General features: G+C 36.6%; 1 pseudogene; it reads left to right on the top strand.

Annotated features, from left to right (window-relative positions):
* The first annotated feature begins 1,492 nt into the window (after nt 1–1,492).
* LOC107799139 (kinesin-like protein KIN-14S) lies at nt 1,493–5,749 on the top strand (annotated as a pseudogene).
* The last annotated feature ends 10,244 nt before the right edge of the window (nt 5,750–15,993 follow it).

Genomic DNA, 15,993 nt, shown 5'->3' with positions numbered 1-15,993 from the left:
TGGAGGATAAAATGAATGAAATTTGCAAAATAAAAATTCCCTCTAATTCACTTTTACCTCTATTTTCTATTTCTTAAGATGCTAATATTATTTTGCTGGTTTATGTTGTTGTCATGATCTATTGTCTATTGTTTATTTTCTTCTTCTTGAAAGAGGGTCTTTTGGAAATAGCATCTCTACCCTTCCGGAGTACAGGCCTCTCCAGACCCCACTTATAGAAGGTAAGGTCTGTGTACACCGTACCCTCCCCAAACCCCACTTATAAAATTTTACTGGGTTGTTATTGGTGTTGTTTCTCTCTAATTTACATTCATCCCATCCCATGTATGAAGTCCAGCTAACAAGTCAAGTCTAATTCAAAGGAAAAATTGAGCAATCTTTTAATTTCAATTCAATGCTTATTTTAGTGATCTCATGACGATCTCTTATATTTTATTGGTGATCACTTGTTTTTGTTTATATAATTCTTGAGCCGAGGGTCTTTTGAAAATAGCATCTATACTCCTTCGAGGTAGGAATAAGATCTGCATACACCCTACTCTTTCCAGACCCTACTTGTGAAATTTTACTGGGTTGTTGTTGTTGTTTCTCTCTAATTCACATTCATCCATGTATGAAGTCCCGCTAACGAGTCAAGTCTAATTCAAAGAAAAGATTGAGCAATCTTTTAATTTCAATTCAATGCTTATTTTGGTAATCTTATGACGACCTCTTATATTTTATTGGTGATCACTTGTTTTTGTTTATATAAAAACTTTAGTCTAATATGAAAATAATGAATTATCTCTCAAACGAAAAAGCAACATGAGAATTCATTTTATCTATATTGTTTTTAAGTGTGTATATGGGTATATATATAAGAAAAAAAATGAAGTAAAACTTATATGATCCTCTTATCTATTTTTTTCTTTTTTTTATTTATCTTTGTCCTTTTTTCCTTCCGAACATGCTATACTTCGTTTAATTCTTCATAGTATACATATATATATATATATACTTATTTTGCTAAGTTAGTGCCAAATTAACACGAAAATTTATTATAACACGAAAAATATTGGATATCTTGCTAATTAGTATAAGCTAATGCCATAAATAAATAAATATATTGTACTATATGATTGCACATATCTATATAACTTCTAACACGTATTACATATACTATGAAGAAATAAAAGAAGTATAGCATGTTCGGAAGGGAAAAAGGACAAAGATAAATAAAAGAAAGAAAAAAAAATAGATAAGAGGATCATATAAGTTTTATTTCATTTTTTTCGTTATATATAATAGAGTAGTGCAATTTTAGAAGAGTAATTCGAAATAACGGATAGATCCGGATTGAGTCCGGTTTGCCCCGTCATCTAGACGCTCCTTGAGGAGATGAAGCCATTAAAGGTAGCTCCCCATAAATCCGACGGCCCAGATTGATTCAAAAAACTTGAGAATCCTACCATAACAAATTCAAACCCTATTGTAGACCGTTGAAGAATCAAATTCCCAAATCTCTCCCTCCACATTCTCCCATTTCCCTCTCCCCAATTCATCACTCCATTTCTGCAAATCTTCTCCTCCTCATACTACTTCTTCATCTTCACTGATTTCACAGTTGCTGATATACTCACAATGGACGGTACTTTTTTTTCTCTCTCTCCCTCTTTCTTTCTTTCGTACAAATTCCTTACCGAGATCTATATTGTTTATAAAATTTCAAAATTCTGTGTTTTTTTTTTAGTTCGAACCCTGGAAAAGCTATGCGACAATTTTGATCAAGCAGTCACCATTTCTGGGGACAATTTGAAGGCTTCAACCATTCCAAATGGGGGTTCGTTTTCTCTTTTTACCTCTGTTTGTTGTTTTATATTTGACTAAGTCAATTGTTTGATTCTTTACTTTTTTCTGTGTGATGGGAATAATTAAAAGAATTAATTAGCTGTTGCGTAGACTCTGCCGCATTTTTCTTTGTTTTTGCTACTGAAACTGTTCGGAACCGTAAAGAATTAGCTAATTAGTTGCCTCCTTGTTATTCAATGAATGTGGAGAAAGTTAGGATGTCTGACTTTGTTATGCCTGATTTACCGTCCTGGATTGTGAGTTGCAAAATGTAGCAGACTTTGCTTCTAAATTTAACTATCTTTTCACAAAGACGATTTCAAGATATGAGTCCCTGATTCCACCTAAAGCTATAAAGTGAGCTGCTGGTCTGTAGTGTAGACATTGTCAATGGATAGCCTTTGCCTCTTACATTTGTTGAATTGTTGTCTTTTGAATTCGTTCAGTTAAAGTCGACAGAATTTCTGAGTCAGCGGATGAGAGTAATGGTTCACATTCTACTGCAGAAGTATGTTCATCTCAAGAGCATACTCTTCCAATTCTTACAAAGATTGAAGATCTTAGAAACAAAGTGCTCGTAAGATGTTAACTATTTCCTTCTATATGTTTTAATGGAGATATAACAAGTATTATTATTATTCATAACAATTACTTGTTTTTAGGACCTGAGGAAAGAGCAGGCAGCATTACGTAATGAAGTCAAGGGCATGAGTATGGACTCTTTTCCTGGTTCTGAAGCCTCTAACGTTCTTCAGCACATGAGTATGAAGAACATCTCATAACTGGTATTTTATACAGTTGTGTGCTATCAATTCTGATCTATTTGTGGTCTCTTTGGCAATATCAGGTGTCCAACATGAACTTCTAAAAAAGAAGTATGATGAAGAGTGTGAACTGCTGAAGAAGAAGTATCTGGAAGAGTGTACTGAAAGAAAACGTCTATACAATGAAGTGATCGAGCTCAAAGGAAATATCAGGGTCTTCTGTAGGTGTAGACCTTTAAATTCAGATGAAATTGCAGATGGACCAACATCTGTGGTTGAATTTGATCCATCTCATGAAAATGAACTGCAGATCTGTGCAGGTTCCTCTAAGAAGCAGTTCAAGTTTGATTATGTGTTCAAACCTGAGGACAACCAAGGTAAGTCGGTATCTGTGATTTGATGTGCATATCCAAGATTCTTTTGTATGGAATTTTTCTATAGCTTGTTGCAATTTGACTTCTAAACTCTGTAATTTTCTAATGCAGATGCCGTCTTTGCTCAAACTATGCCCATTGTGACCTCTGTTTTGGATGGATATAATGTCTGCATATTTGCCTATGGACAAACTGGGACAGGGAAGACGTTCACCATGGAAGGGACACCAGAAAATAGAGGAGTCAACTACCGGACTTTAGAGAAGCTATTTAGCTTATCTAGTGAGAGAAGCAGTATCATGAAATATGAGTTGTCCGTCAGCATGTTAGAGGTTTATAATGAGAAGATAAGAGACCTCCTGATAGAGAACTCAAATCAACCAGCTAAGAAGTAAGTTCCTAAGCTCTTCATTTTACTGGCTTGGTTGTGCTTTCAAGCTTTGACAGTTAAGACCATAATGCTGGTTATGGCTAGATAAGAACATCATTCTGGTTTGGCATATAATCTGTCTCCACAATGTAAAAAGATACCAAAGTAAATGTATGTGCTAGATTTGGAGATCACATTGGGCATATTTTGAACTGTAAAAATTGTTTCTGGAAAGTGTTAAAAATAATTGACTAATCAAGTTTCAATAATATCAGAACTTCAAAAATTGATCTCATTAGTATATATTTTTTCACAGTAGCTAAAGTCAGGCGAATAGTATCTTTTAAAGAAAAGCCTTTCTCCCAAAAACACGATATCGACTCGGTTAATTATGTTTTATGCATTTTTATATAATCAGAAACAGGCTTCATAATTCATTAAAGTTGCTCTGCAAGATGGAATTAGAAACAGTGCTTTGGATAAATATGATATGAGGGCTCAGCTCGGAGAAAATACTAGTAAATTGGCTCACAGTACCAGTGAGTAAAGTTTAGTGAGCCAGAATCTATTAAAGAAAGAGAATATCTATGTGTGTCTCTGTGTATGTATTTTAAAGAAATGATTTTATATTGAAACATTAAACAGGTTGGAGATAAAACAATCGGCCGAGGGAACTCAGGAAGTTCCAGGACTTGTGGAAGCTCGTGTATATGGTACAGATGAAGTATGGGAACTGCTCAAGTCCGGAAGCCGGGCTAGATCTGTTGGATCAACTAGTGCTAACGAGCTTAGCAGCCGTTCTCACTGGTATGATTAACAGCTTTTACTCTGGATTCACATTCTTCTTTCCTCTTTCCTTTACCTTTCTCCTGCCAATGCCTTAGTTTAGACAAATTTCAAAGAATTTAGTTTTACTATCCGCTATTAGTCTCATCAATGAAGAATCACACTTTCTTTGTCACTTTTACCTTAGCTTACTGCGGGTGACTGTTGTGGGGGACAACTTGATTAACGGCCAGAGGACTAGGAGCCACCTTTGGCTTGTTGACCTCGCTGGCAGTGAGCGCGTGGGACGGCTAGCAGTTGAAGGTGAGAGGTTGAAAGAGTCACAGTTCATAAACAAGTCATTGTCTGCACTTGGGGATGTCATTTCTGCACTAGCCTCTAAGACAGCTCACATTCCATACAGGTATTTCTCCTTTCATTTGTGCATGTGATAACTCTTTAAAGCATCTGTATCTTATTAGATAATTCTGAATTTTGTGAAAGTTAAAAATATTAAGCCATCAGTTTAAATTCCAAATTAACCTGATGAAAGAGCAAATTAATCTCTAATGCAGGAGGAGATTGCAAGGCGGTCATGTTTGTCCAAATCAGCCCTAGTACGACAGATTTGGGAGAAACTCTATGCTCTTTGAATTTTGCAAGTCGAGTCCGAGGAGTTGAACATGGCCCTGCTCGCAAACAGACAGATCTTGTAGAGCTCATGAAGCATAAACTACTGGTAGTTATAAACAAACACCTCTTTCAATGAACATACGTTTCCACTAAAATGTTGTTCAGCTAATACTGTGATACTCATCAACAGGCAGAAAAAGCCAAACAAGATGAGAAGGAAACCCAAAAATTGCAGGACAATTTGCAGTTTCTGCAGCTGAAGCTTGCTAGCAGAGAACAGACATGCAGAAATCTTCAGGACAGGGTAGGAAAGAAATTAGCTTCTTTAATGGAGTTTCTTAAAACTATCTGGTAGTGTCACATTTGCAGTGTAAATGTCTAATCTTTTCCGAAAAGACTCTAAAGAGCTGAGCTTTTCAATTTCTCAACAGGTTCGTGATCTTGAAAACCAATTGGCAGACGAGAGGAGAACACGTCTAAAACAAGAAAGCAACGCTTTCCCTGATATTTCTAGAGAGTTCACTACCATATCAGCTTTAAGCCAATCACGGAAGATCATAACAGAGAAGAAACCATCACTGGCTCCTTCAAAAGCACTGAGATTGCCACTAAGAACCAGCAATCTTTTGCCCCCACCCTCCCCTCTTCCTCGTCCAGCAAAAGCTAGGAAGTCATTTGTGCCATCACATGGCAAGGAAAATTCAGCAAGCACATCAACGACAACGGCAATTCTGAAACCAAGGCGAGGATCTATTGCTGTAGTTAGACCATCACCTCAAGGAGCAAAGCAGGTTTTGCAGCCCAAAAGGCGGGCTTCTATTGCAATCCTTCGCCCGAGTCTAACATATCAACCCAAAAGGCGGGCTATGCAATGCTGATGACATCACATGGACCATTGGGGAAATGTTGTTAGAGTTACAGACCTTTCAACCTTATGCTATGTTACCAAAGTCTTGTAAATGGATATCCACCGACTTGCTTGAACATTGTGCTTTATGAGATTAATGTACAGATGGAACATTACTAATTGTGTGAGTAAAAATTCACTTTGTTACATAATTATTGTCATTCTGCGCACTTGTGACATTCAATTCTAACTGATAAAGTTTGTATCTCTTCTTGTAATTTTCCCTGTAGTGGGTGGTTGTACTAACCTCTTGAAGAAAAACAAACGTTCAATTTAATTTGTTTAATTCTTCTCATTTTGTCTACGGAATAAGGAAGACTCAACTGGATAGTAATATCATGACTCGCGATACTATTATGGACTCTTGGCACTAATTGTTCCTTTTGGACTTGAATCAAATTAATTTGATAAAAGCATCAAATCAAATTGTCTGATTTTGGAAGATTTAAACAAACCAGAAAAAAGTTGTTGATAGGCATGATTCGGTTAACAAACATTTACTTCATCCTGGATCAGTCTTGATAGTATTGCGAGAAAGCACGGGAGAAAATATTATTGATCTTCCATTTAATTATAATATAATGTGTCATATTTATACAATACATATCATACTCCTATTCTATGTGGGACTAGGACTAATTCATATTATTTACATAATTATCTAACACTTCCTCTCAAGCCGGTTACAAATCATATGTACCGAGCTTTGGAATCAAATTACAACTCATATTATATTAATGCCTGCATTTTGGAATCAAGTTGTTTATATATTGAAGATAATGTGACCTCTTTTTAAAGTCTTACGATTAGTTGACATTGAGAAAAATCTTGCTATGGGATATATTTATGAAGCTATAGATAGAGCTAAAGAAGCCATTGCAAAATCATTTGAGGAGTCTGTGAAGTACAAAAATATTTTTGAGATCATTGATCAAAGATTGGAATTCCAATTGCATCAACAATTACATGCCGCTAGACATTATTTGAATCCCGAGTATTTCTATCAAGATCCAGCCATTGAGAATTTTAGAGAAGTAATGAATGGACTATATGCTTGTATTAAGAAATTGGTTCCAAGTATTGAAGTTCAAGATAAGATTGTATCTGAGTTACTGTCACGACCCAAAACCCGACCCGTCGTGATGACGCCTATCGTGAAACTAGGTTAGCCTCAACTCAACAATCAACACAATAATAATAAGTTTGAAAATATTTACGGAAGCTTTTAACAGTTAAAGAACCATTTGAAACATAAGAAATTTCCAAGAACAGATACAATCCAGCCCCAAACCGGGGTGTCACTGAGTGCATGAGCGTCTAAGGAAAATACATAGTCTAATATACTGTCTAGGGGAACCACCGAAATACAACTGGAAAGTAAGGTGGAGAGCCAAGGCCTGCGAACAGCGTGCAGATACCTCAATAATCTCCTAAGTCAGAAGCCTCGATCAACCACTGCCACTGGATCCAAAGTGCCTGAATCTGCACAGAGGTGCAGGGGGTAACGTGAGTACACCAACTCAATAAGTAACGAGTCCAACCTTGGACTGATAGGTAGTCACGAACTCAAACTCCTCAAGGATAACAAAAATAATATACATAAACGTAGGCATGATTTCAGTTAAATAAACAGCTCGAACAGTAAAACAGAGCAAGTATGAATAAGGTAAAGAAGTGTAACTCTGCTACATCTACATGTCAATACATATGTTGTATGGAATGCACCATGCTGAGTGCCTCATGTGCCCACAATCTTAAATGCTCATCCACTCAGTACTGTCTATGGCTCGTACGACCCAGGAAGATCCATTTTGGAATATATACATCTCTGACAACAGTCACTCAGTACTAAGGAAGGTCATTCCAGCCTTTGTAGAAGATCCATCTCCAGATAATAACAATAACAACCTCACAACCACTCGGTACTGTATATAGCTCACAAGGCCCAGGGAAGATCCATCCCGGAATATATATACACATCACTAACAACAGTCATCCAGTACCGGGGGGGGGGGGGTTAAGACTCCGGAGGGGCTTCTTTTAGCCCAAGCGCTATAACAAGCCAATGAAGGCATGTTCAATATCTCGTTGTGGCATGCATCCCAATCCCATACTGCCACTCAATATCAGGCTCTCAGCCTCACTCAGTCATCACTCTCCAATCTCACACACACGGGCTCAAAATGCCATGATACTAGCCCGAAACAATGATATGATACGCCAATAACAATAACCGAGACTGAGACATGATATAATATGCATGAACAGGACTGAGTAAAGAATATCAATGAAGCTAATAATATGACAGCAAGAAACGACCTCTCGGTCTCAACAGTATCGACGTGAAGCCTTAACATGATAATTAGCATGATTTACAGATCATTAACTTAATCACATAGTTACAAAGCAGATATCAGTAAGAAAGAGTCACTAAGCGGTGCCATGCAATGATCCAGGCCGTGATTATCACTGTGCACACCTACACACCCGCCACTTGGCATTTGCACCACCTCAATACTAATCATAGAACACATAGTTCAGAGTTTCAAACCTTCAGAACCAAGTTTGGAAGCGTTACTTACCTCAAGCCAAGCCAAACTCTAGCCCGCAATGCCCTTGCCTCTCGATTCGGCCTCCAAATGCTTTGACTCTAACCAAAATCAGTATATATCATCAATATACGCTAAAGTAATAAAACTCATACGAAAATTATCAAATTAGATCAAAAATCCTGAATTTGCTCAAACCCGACCCCCTGGGCCCACGCCTCGTATTTCGATAAAAATTACATCACTAAAATCTTTATCCTCCCACGAATTTATACATACTAAGAACATCAAAATCGGACCTTAAATGGCCCCTCAAAGCTCTCCAAAACTCAAGCACTAATATTCCGTTTTTAGGCTTTAAATCCCACTAATTTCATGATTAAACAATGGAAAATCATCATAAACAAAAACAATAAAGCCCAAGTAACTTACCCCATTGAAAATCCTTGATTCCTCTTGAAAATCACTGCCCAACACTTCCGCATCTGCGGTCCCCATTACGCATTTGCGGGGCCGTATCTGCGCAAAATCCTCCGCTTCTGCGGAATTTCATTAAAAGGCATTTCCGCTTCTACGATTTCCTAACCGCACCTGCGGTCATCGCAGATGCGGGGACCAAACCGCACCTGCGACCCCTGCTGCGCACCTACGCTACATAACTGCTTTTGCGGACCTCGCACATGCGTTCCCCAATCTGCAGGTACGGAAATAACAGGAACAACAAAATCTGCAGCACAACTCAAACTCCAAACTTTTTGAATGCCATTCGAAATCATCCCGAGGCCCCCGAGACCTCATCCAAAAATACGAACAAGTCACATAACATCATTCAAACTTAGTCGAGCCTTCGAATCACTCAAGATAACACCAAAACACCGAATTAATATCGGATTCAAGCCTAAGAACTTATAAACTTTTAAATTCCACAAACGACGCCGAAACCTATCAAATCACCTCCGAAGGACCTAAAATTTTGCACACACGTCCCAAATGACACAAAGGACCTAGTAAAATTTTTAGAATTCCATTCCGACCTCTATATCAATATTTCCACTGCCGACCGAAAAATGCCAAATTTCCAATTTCGCCAATTCACACCTAAATCAACCACGGACCTCCAAACTATATTCCGAACACGCTCCTAAGTCCAAAATCACCTAACGGAGCTATACGAACCATCAGAATTTATATCCGAGACCTCCTACACATAAGTCAATATTTGGTTGACTTTTCTAACTTAAGCTTACTCAAAAGAGACTAAGTGTATCATACCTCTCCAAAACCTCTCCGAACCAGAACCAACCAACCCGATACCACATAATACAGTTGAACAAGACATAAAGAAGCATAAATGGGGGAAACAGGATTGAAATTCATAAAACGATCGGCTGGGTCTTTACAGTTACCATTATATACAAGAGCTGAGGGCAATTTGGACTTCTCATGGCAAAAAGATCAAGAGCAACGAGATCTCCAGGTATATAAAAATTCAATTTTTACAATTAACACTTAAAGGCTTCACGTTCAATATTTACTTACCACTAAGTTATATCTTTTTCAGCTGAATGGTGGAACCTATATGGAATTCAGCCCCTCATCTCCAAAAATTAGACATTATAATCTTGAGCTTAACCGCTAGTTCAGTTGGTTGTGAGTGTAATTGGAGTGTGTTTGAACATGTGGGTTCTTATTAGACATTAGTTACATATAACTATTCGTTATTTTATTTTACTTGGTTAATTAATACAAACTTACAGTGTTACTAACAATGAGATAAAATAATTCATGTACAGATCTATAGCAAGAAGAGGAATATATTAGAGCATAAAAGATTGAATGATCTAGTGTATGTCAAGTATAATTATGTTCTAAGAACTCGCTTTCACTTGCGGAATATCATTGATCCAATTTCACTGGATCATGTTGATCATAGTAATGAATGGTTGGTTGGAGAAATGGGGGTAAATTTTGAAGCGGAAAATGAATTGGTGTTTGGGGGAGATGGTGACTTAACTTGAGGCAATGTGGCTAGAGCATCAGGAAGTGAAGATGCACAAACATACTCATACTCAATGAGACAAAGGAGACCATCAAAAACTTTGGCAACCAATGCTTCAAGCTCTCAAGTTCGATGTATTAATATAGATATAGATGATGATGTTGATTCTGAGGAATCAGAGGAAGAAGATATTGAAGGTTATAATTCTAGTGATACCAATGAGAGTATCCAATTGAAGAAGATGATGACAGTTTAGATATATATGATAATGCTAGTGATTAGAATTTAGAAGTAGAATAGTTGAGATAGTATATCATATTTGTTACCATAATGATGCTGCATTGATAAAAATAATATTATATTGCTCTAATGTTGAATATATTTGTCACTTATGTTTTTATTACGCGATCTGTAAATATATTTTATATTATTTGTTACATTGCATTTATTTTTGCACTAAAGCTCGTGCTTTGAGTGCGCTTTATACTTTAAGCCCCAAGGGCCCTTGCCCAAAACTCTGAATATTCCCTTTGGAAACAAGACGAGCCTTAAGTCGATCAACCTAGCCATTTGGACCCACTTTGAAAGAATACACCCTACGACAACCAACAATCGATTTACCCGAAGGAAGAGGAACAAGTTCCCAAGTACCACTCATATGTAAACCAGACATCTCATCAATCATAGTTTTTCGCCAACCTGGATGAGACAGTGCTTCACTTGTAGACTTAGAGATGGAAATAGAGAAAAAAATGATACAAATACACAATGGGGTGATAACAGACGATGGTAACTTAAACCGACATAATGGAGATTAGGATTAAATGTGGACCATATACCTTTCTGTAATGTAGTAGGTTGACTAAGAGGAGACAAGTCTGCAGTATTAGCAGGGTCAGCTAGTGTGATAATGGGTGCGAATGTCGATGATAAGTCAGGAGTGGTGGAGTTGTAGAAGGTTAAACTGGACTAGGTGGTAGAACTAGAGCTATAAGTGGTGGAGCTACAACTGGAGTTGTAGGTGGTGAAACTGGAGTTATAGAGGAAGATTAATGGGAGATAGTGACTGAATCTCTAAATGATGAAAGTGGTAGCACCTCATAAATATCTAAGTGATTACCTGGACATGTGAAGTATGATTGGGTTTCAAAGAAGGTAAAATCAACATACATAAGATATCGCTGGAGGTCAAGATAAAAGCATCGATATCCTTTTTGCGTTCTAGACTAACCCAAAAATATGCACTTAAGAGCACGAGGAGCTAACTTATCTTTTCCTGGAATAAGGTTATGAACAAAACACGTGCTCCCAAAAATACGGGATGAAGAGAGAACAAAGTTAAGTGGGGAAAAAGATAGAGAATGGAACTTTAATTCTTGATGGATGAAGATGGCATATGATTAATAAGATAACAACATGTAAGAACTGTATCCCCCAAAAACGCAACAGAACATGAGATTGTATGAGTAGGGTACGAGTTGTTTCAATAAGATGTATATTCTTTCTTTCAGCTACCCTATTTTGTTGGGATGTGTACAGACAAGATATTTGATGAATAATCTCATGAGAGTTTATAAACTATTGAAATGGGGAAGAAAAATACTCTAGGGCATTATCACTACGAAATGTGCGAATAGAAACCCTAAACTAATTTCAAATTTCAGTATGGAAGGTCTGGAAAATAGAAAATAAGTCAGTTTGATTTATCATCAAAAATATCTAAGTGCACCTAGAATAATCATCAATAAAACTAACAAAGTAGCAGAATCCTAAGGTAGAACTAACCCGACTAAAACCCCAAACATCTGAATGGACTAAAGTAAAAGGTGACCCTGCTCGATTATCAAGACGCCGAGGGAAATGGGAGCGGGTATGTTTACCAAGCTGACACGACTCACACTTTAAAGTGGACAAGTGAGATAAGTGTAACACTCCTCAAATTTATAAAAGTTTCAAGACCTGTTAAATATAGAATTTAATTTTTATAATCTTAAATTATAATTCTATTACAGATTAAAACCCTTGTGATTGATTTTGAGTTACTTCTCTATTTATAAATAATTGAATGTACAATTAGGGAAATATTAATAATTTTAATGTTATTAATTATTAAAAGTAAGTATAATTAAATACTAGTTAAGTCAAAACCAAAAAAAGGGAAAACAAATAAAAAAACAAAACAAAACAAAACAAAGGGCTTAAAGCCTTGGAATGAGAAGTACGTAATTCTCATTCAGAAGGGCAAAAGGGTAGAAGCCTTATTCCAACAAAACAAAACAAAACAAAAAAGGCTTAATGCCTTAGAGAACACAAAAATACAGACACACGGATCGACCAGATGCAGCCAGAAATTGCTCAAAAAATTCTAGGTTTCTTCATAACTCACTGATTCTTGAACTCGGGTATATAAAATTCCCTATTGTCAATTATCCTACAGTAGTAATAGGTAAAAATTGAATAGTTAATTTCCTTCTTCCTATGTATCAACAGTAAGTTCCATGTTTAGGCGTAAAACTATGAAATTAATCCAAATGCACTAGTTGTTGTAGAATCAATTGTTTGACGGGTATAAATTGGACTGGGGCCTATGTATTGGCTCAAGGAGTTTTGAGGTGAGTTGATATACCCCTTTATTAAAGTGGTTTAACTCACAAAAGCACGCATAGAAGGTGTTTGATGAATTGCATAAAAGAGCTAATATATACTTAATTGGAGTGAGTAAGTACCTACTAGCTTAGAATTATTTTCTAGCTAAAGTTTAGATGATTATTTTGATATATGTGCATAAATTTTCAGATTTTTGTGTTATTCTTATATGTCATTTTCATATTGAAAATTCATGAAGATGCAAGAATCTTTAGAAATAATTTTGAATGTTTATTTCATTCTTATGTCATACCTTACCTTTAAGGATTCTACAATAAGTATGTTTGAAAGATTTAGACTTGAAAAGTCACAAGAAGAAGTTTTAGAAAGAAAATTTTTTTGGGAGTATCCTCTATTCTGAGAAGGGGTCATCATCCAGGTCGAGGATCCTGACCAAGGCGTCGACTTCCTGAAATTACTTGTGCCAAAGTAGGGAGCACATGAGCCGAGGGATTCGTTGCTGAGAATTTACCTAGCCAAGCTAAGGTATGGTACATAAGAGCTGAGAACCATGAAGCGAGTAGCACCTCGTGGATTGGGCCTATTCGATTAGGTTGGGATCGAACCCATGCTGATCATATGGTGACTAAGACAGAAATAAGTCAGGATAGTTAGAACTCTCGAAGTACGACGGGAAGTATTTTTTTAAAAAGAAAAAGAAAAGAATTTCTTTTAGAATATTCATAAAGTGCTATTATGCAATTATTTTAGAATTCTTCTTAGAAGCTTTATGTTTCCCATGCATTAGAATCTTTGTTCGTAATGTATGTTTTATTAAAGTTTCATCCCCTGTCATTGAGACTCACTGAGTACAATGGATAGTACTGACGTTCTCTTTTGGGAACCTACGTTGGTCTACGGTACAATGTAGGAACCGGTTTTGTAGGCGAGCAGGCTACAATTTAGGACTTCCCTACCTTCCAGTGCTATTGGTGAGCTCCGCTTTTGTTTGTGGAGTATTCCTTAGAGTCATCTTTATTTAGTTATTTCTTTGTTTACTTATAGAACTAGCCAGGAATTCTCATGTACTGAGCAATGCATCAGTTTATCAGTAGAGGCTTCATAGACACAGTCGGTGGGTTAAGATTCAGATATTTTTGGATAATAACTTAGTAGTATTTCAGCAGTTACTACGAATAAAGTTTTGGAGTTGATTTATTTTAAATATTTAAATTAGTCAAAAGTATTTGGTTAAAGTATTACCTTGTTGCATACAAAGTTTGAAGTTATAATATATTTGATAAGCACAGATGGTTTTCTCGGTCATCTTTAGTGATCGGGTGTCGGTCACGGCTTGTTCAGAAAATGGGTCGTGACAATAAGCTAGTTACCATTTTTTGAAATCTTAACAAACTGGGATGTCCCAACCGTTTATATAATAAATCTGGTGAATCAGTAACATGACAAGTTATTGAAGGAAGACAAGATGTGAGTACATGTGATTTTGCAAGGATAAGGTAATAAAGTCCATCTGATTCACGCCCGACACCAATGATCCGACCTGTACTGCATTCCTGTATAAAAACAAGGTCATCAAGAAATAAAATAGAGCATTTAAGTGATTTGGCTAAGCGACTAATGGCTATGAGATTAAAAGGACTATTGGAAATATAAAGAATTGAATCTAAAGGTAAAGAAGAAAGTGGACTTGCTTGACCTATTCCAGTTGTCATGGTTTGAGATCGTTGGCCATTGTGACTGTTGGGAGAGATTGAGAACATGAAATAGTAGTGAAAAGAGATTTATTACCAGAAATATCATCAAATGCACCTGAATCAATGACCCAAAACTCAGGGGTTGAAAATTGGGAGACACAAGTCACGCTACTATCTATTTGAATAACGGAAGTTATCCCTGAAGATGTTTGCTTACATGCTTTATATTAAAGGAACTCAATATAATCTGGTAAGGAACCCATTTGGATTGCATTGGATCCAACAGATTGTGAGTCAAAGGCTTCTGATATGAATGCCATTATAATGTTTATGCCGGAAAAAGCAGATTCTTTTTGGGAATTACTATTCATACCGAAAAAAATCACTATTCACATCGGAAAATATAAACGTCATCAAAATTTTATTTGAGTTAAATGGACAGACTCAGAATTGTGAGGAGAGTAGACTATCCTGAATAGGTTTCACAAAAAAATGGCCGAAAAGTGGCCCACGCACCGACACGTGTTCGGAACCCTCGCGGAAAAAGATTTTGTTGCCGGCGCGTGGCAGCTTTTCTACCGGAGAAATTCTTAGGGGTTGGTTGTCGGAGGGTGATCTACCTCATGGTGGTGGTGATGTTGGTTGTTGCACAACACTGTCAGAAAGTGACTTTCATGTAGACATGCCTAAGTTCACCAGAAAAATTGTATGATGACTAAGTTCTTTCATTCCGGTTACGCTGGAATGACGCACATCAATTTTTTCTCACTAATGCTCTTATACCATGTGAGAAAGCACATGACAAAATATTATTTATCTTCCATTTATTTATAATACAATGTGCCATATTTACACAATACACATTATACTCCTATTCTATGTGGGACTAGGACTAATTCACATTATTTACATAATTATCTAATAGTATTATATCAAGGGTCCTATGAAATTTACATGCATGTATAGCAAAAGAGTCCCTTCAAATTCACCATGATTGCTCTTATCATGAAAACTGAATGCACTCATTTAATCTATACTCTGGTAATCCATTCTAGAAGACATCCAAATATGTTCATAGATAGAGGGAGCGCATTGCGAAAGGCTCCTGGTGTTGACTCTACACTGATTTAGATTAACAGTGAGCTATTGTTCTCTTCCTTCTCATCCACACACCCAAATATTATCTGAGAAAGATCAGCACGAAGTGTTATAGAGAGAGATCCTAGTTTTTCTATGGGAAACTTATAAACAAGTTAAATTACAAAAGGTCAGGATTACAATGCAACAATGAAAGACTTACCAGTTGCATATTTCTCACATTGAACTATATAGACTTATAGAGAATGTATAACTACTATTAGAAGAATTAACCAAATAGCTGTCCACCTAGTCTTTTAAACTAAAAATAGCCGGCAGATGTATAATATATAATACATGCATAATATTATGTACAATTGGGTATAATTATGATGACCCGATAGGTCATCTAGAGTTTTAAACCCTA

Source organism: Nicotiana tabacum, chromosome 7, assembly GCF_000715075.1.
Source record: "Nicotiana tabacum cultivar K326 chromosome 7, ASM71507v2, whole genome shotgun sequence".
NCBI classification, from domain to species: domain Eukaryota; kingdom Viridiplantae; phylum Streptophyta; class Magnoliopsida; order Solanales; family Solanaceae; genus Nicotiana; species Nicotiana tabacum.
Note: the sequence above shows the minus strand (reverse complement) of the source record. Positions and strands in the feature narration are given on the sequence as shown.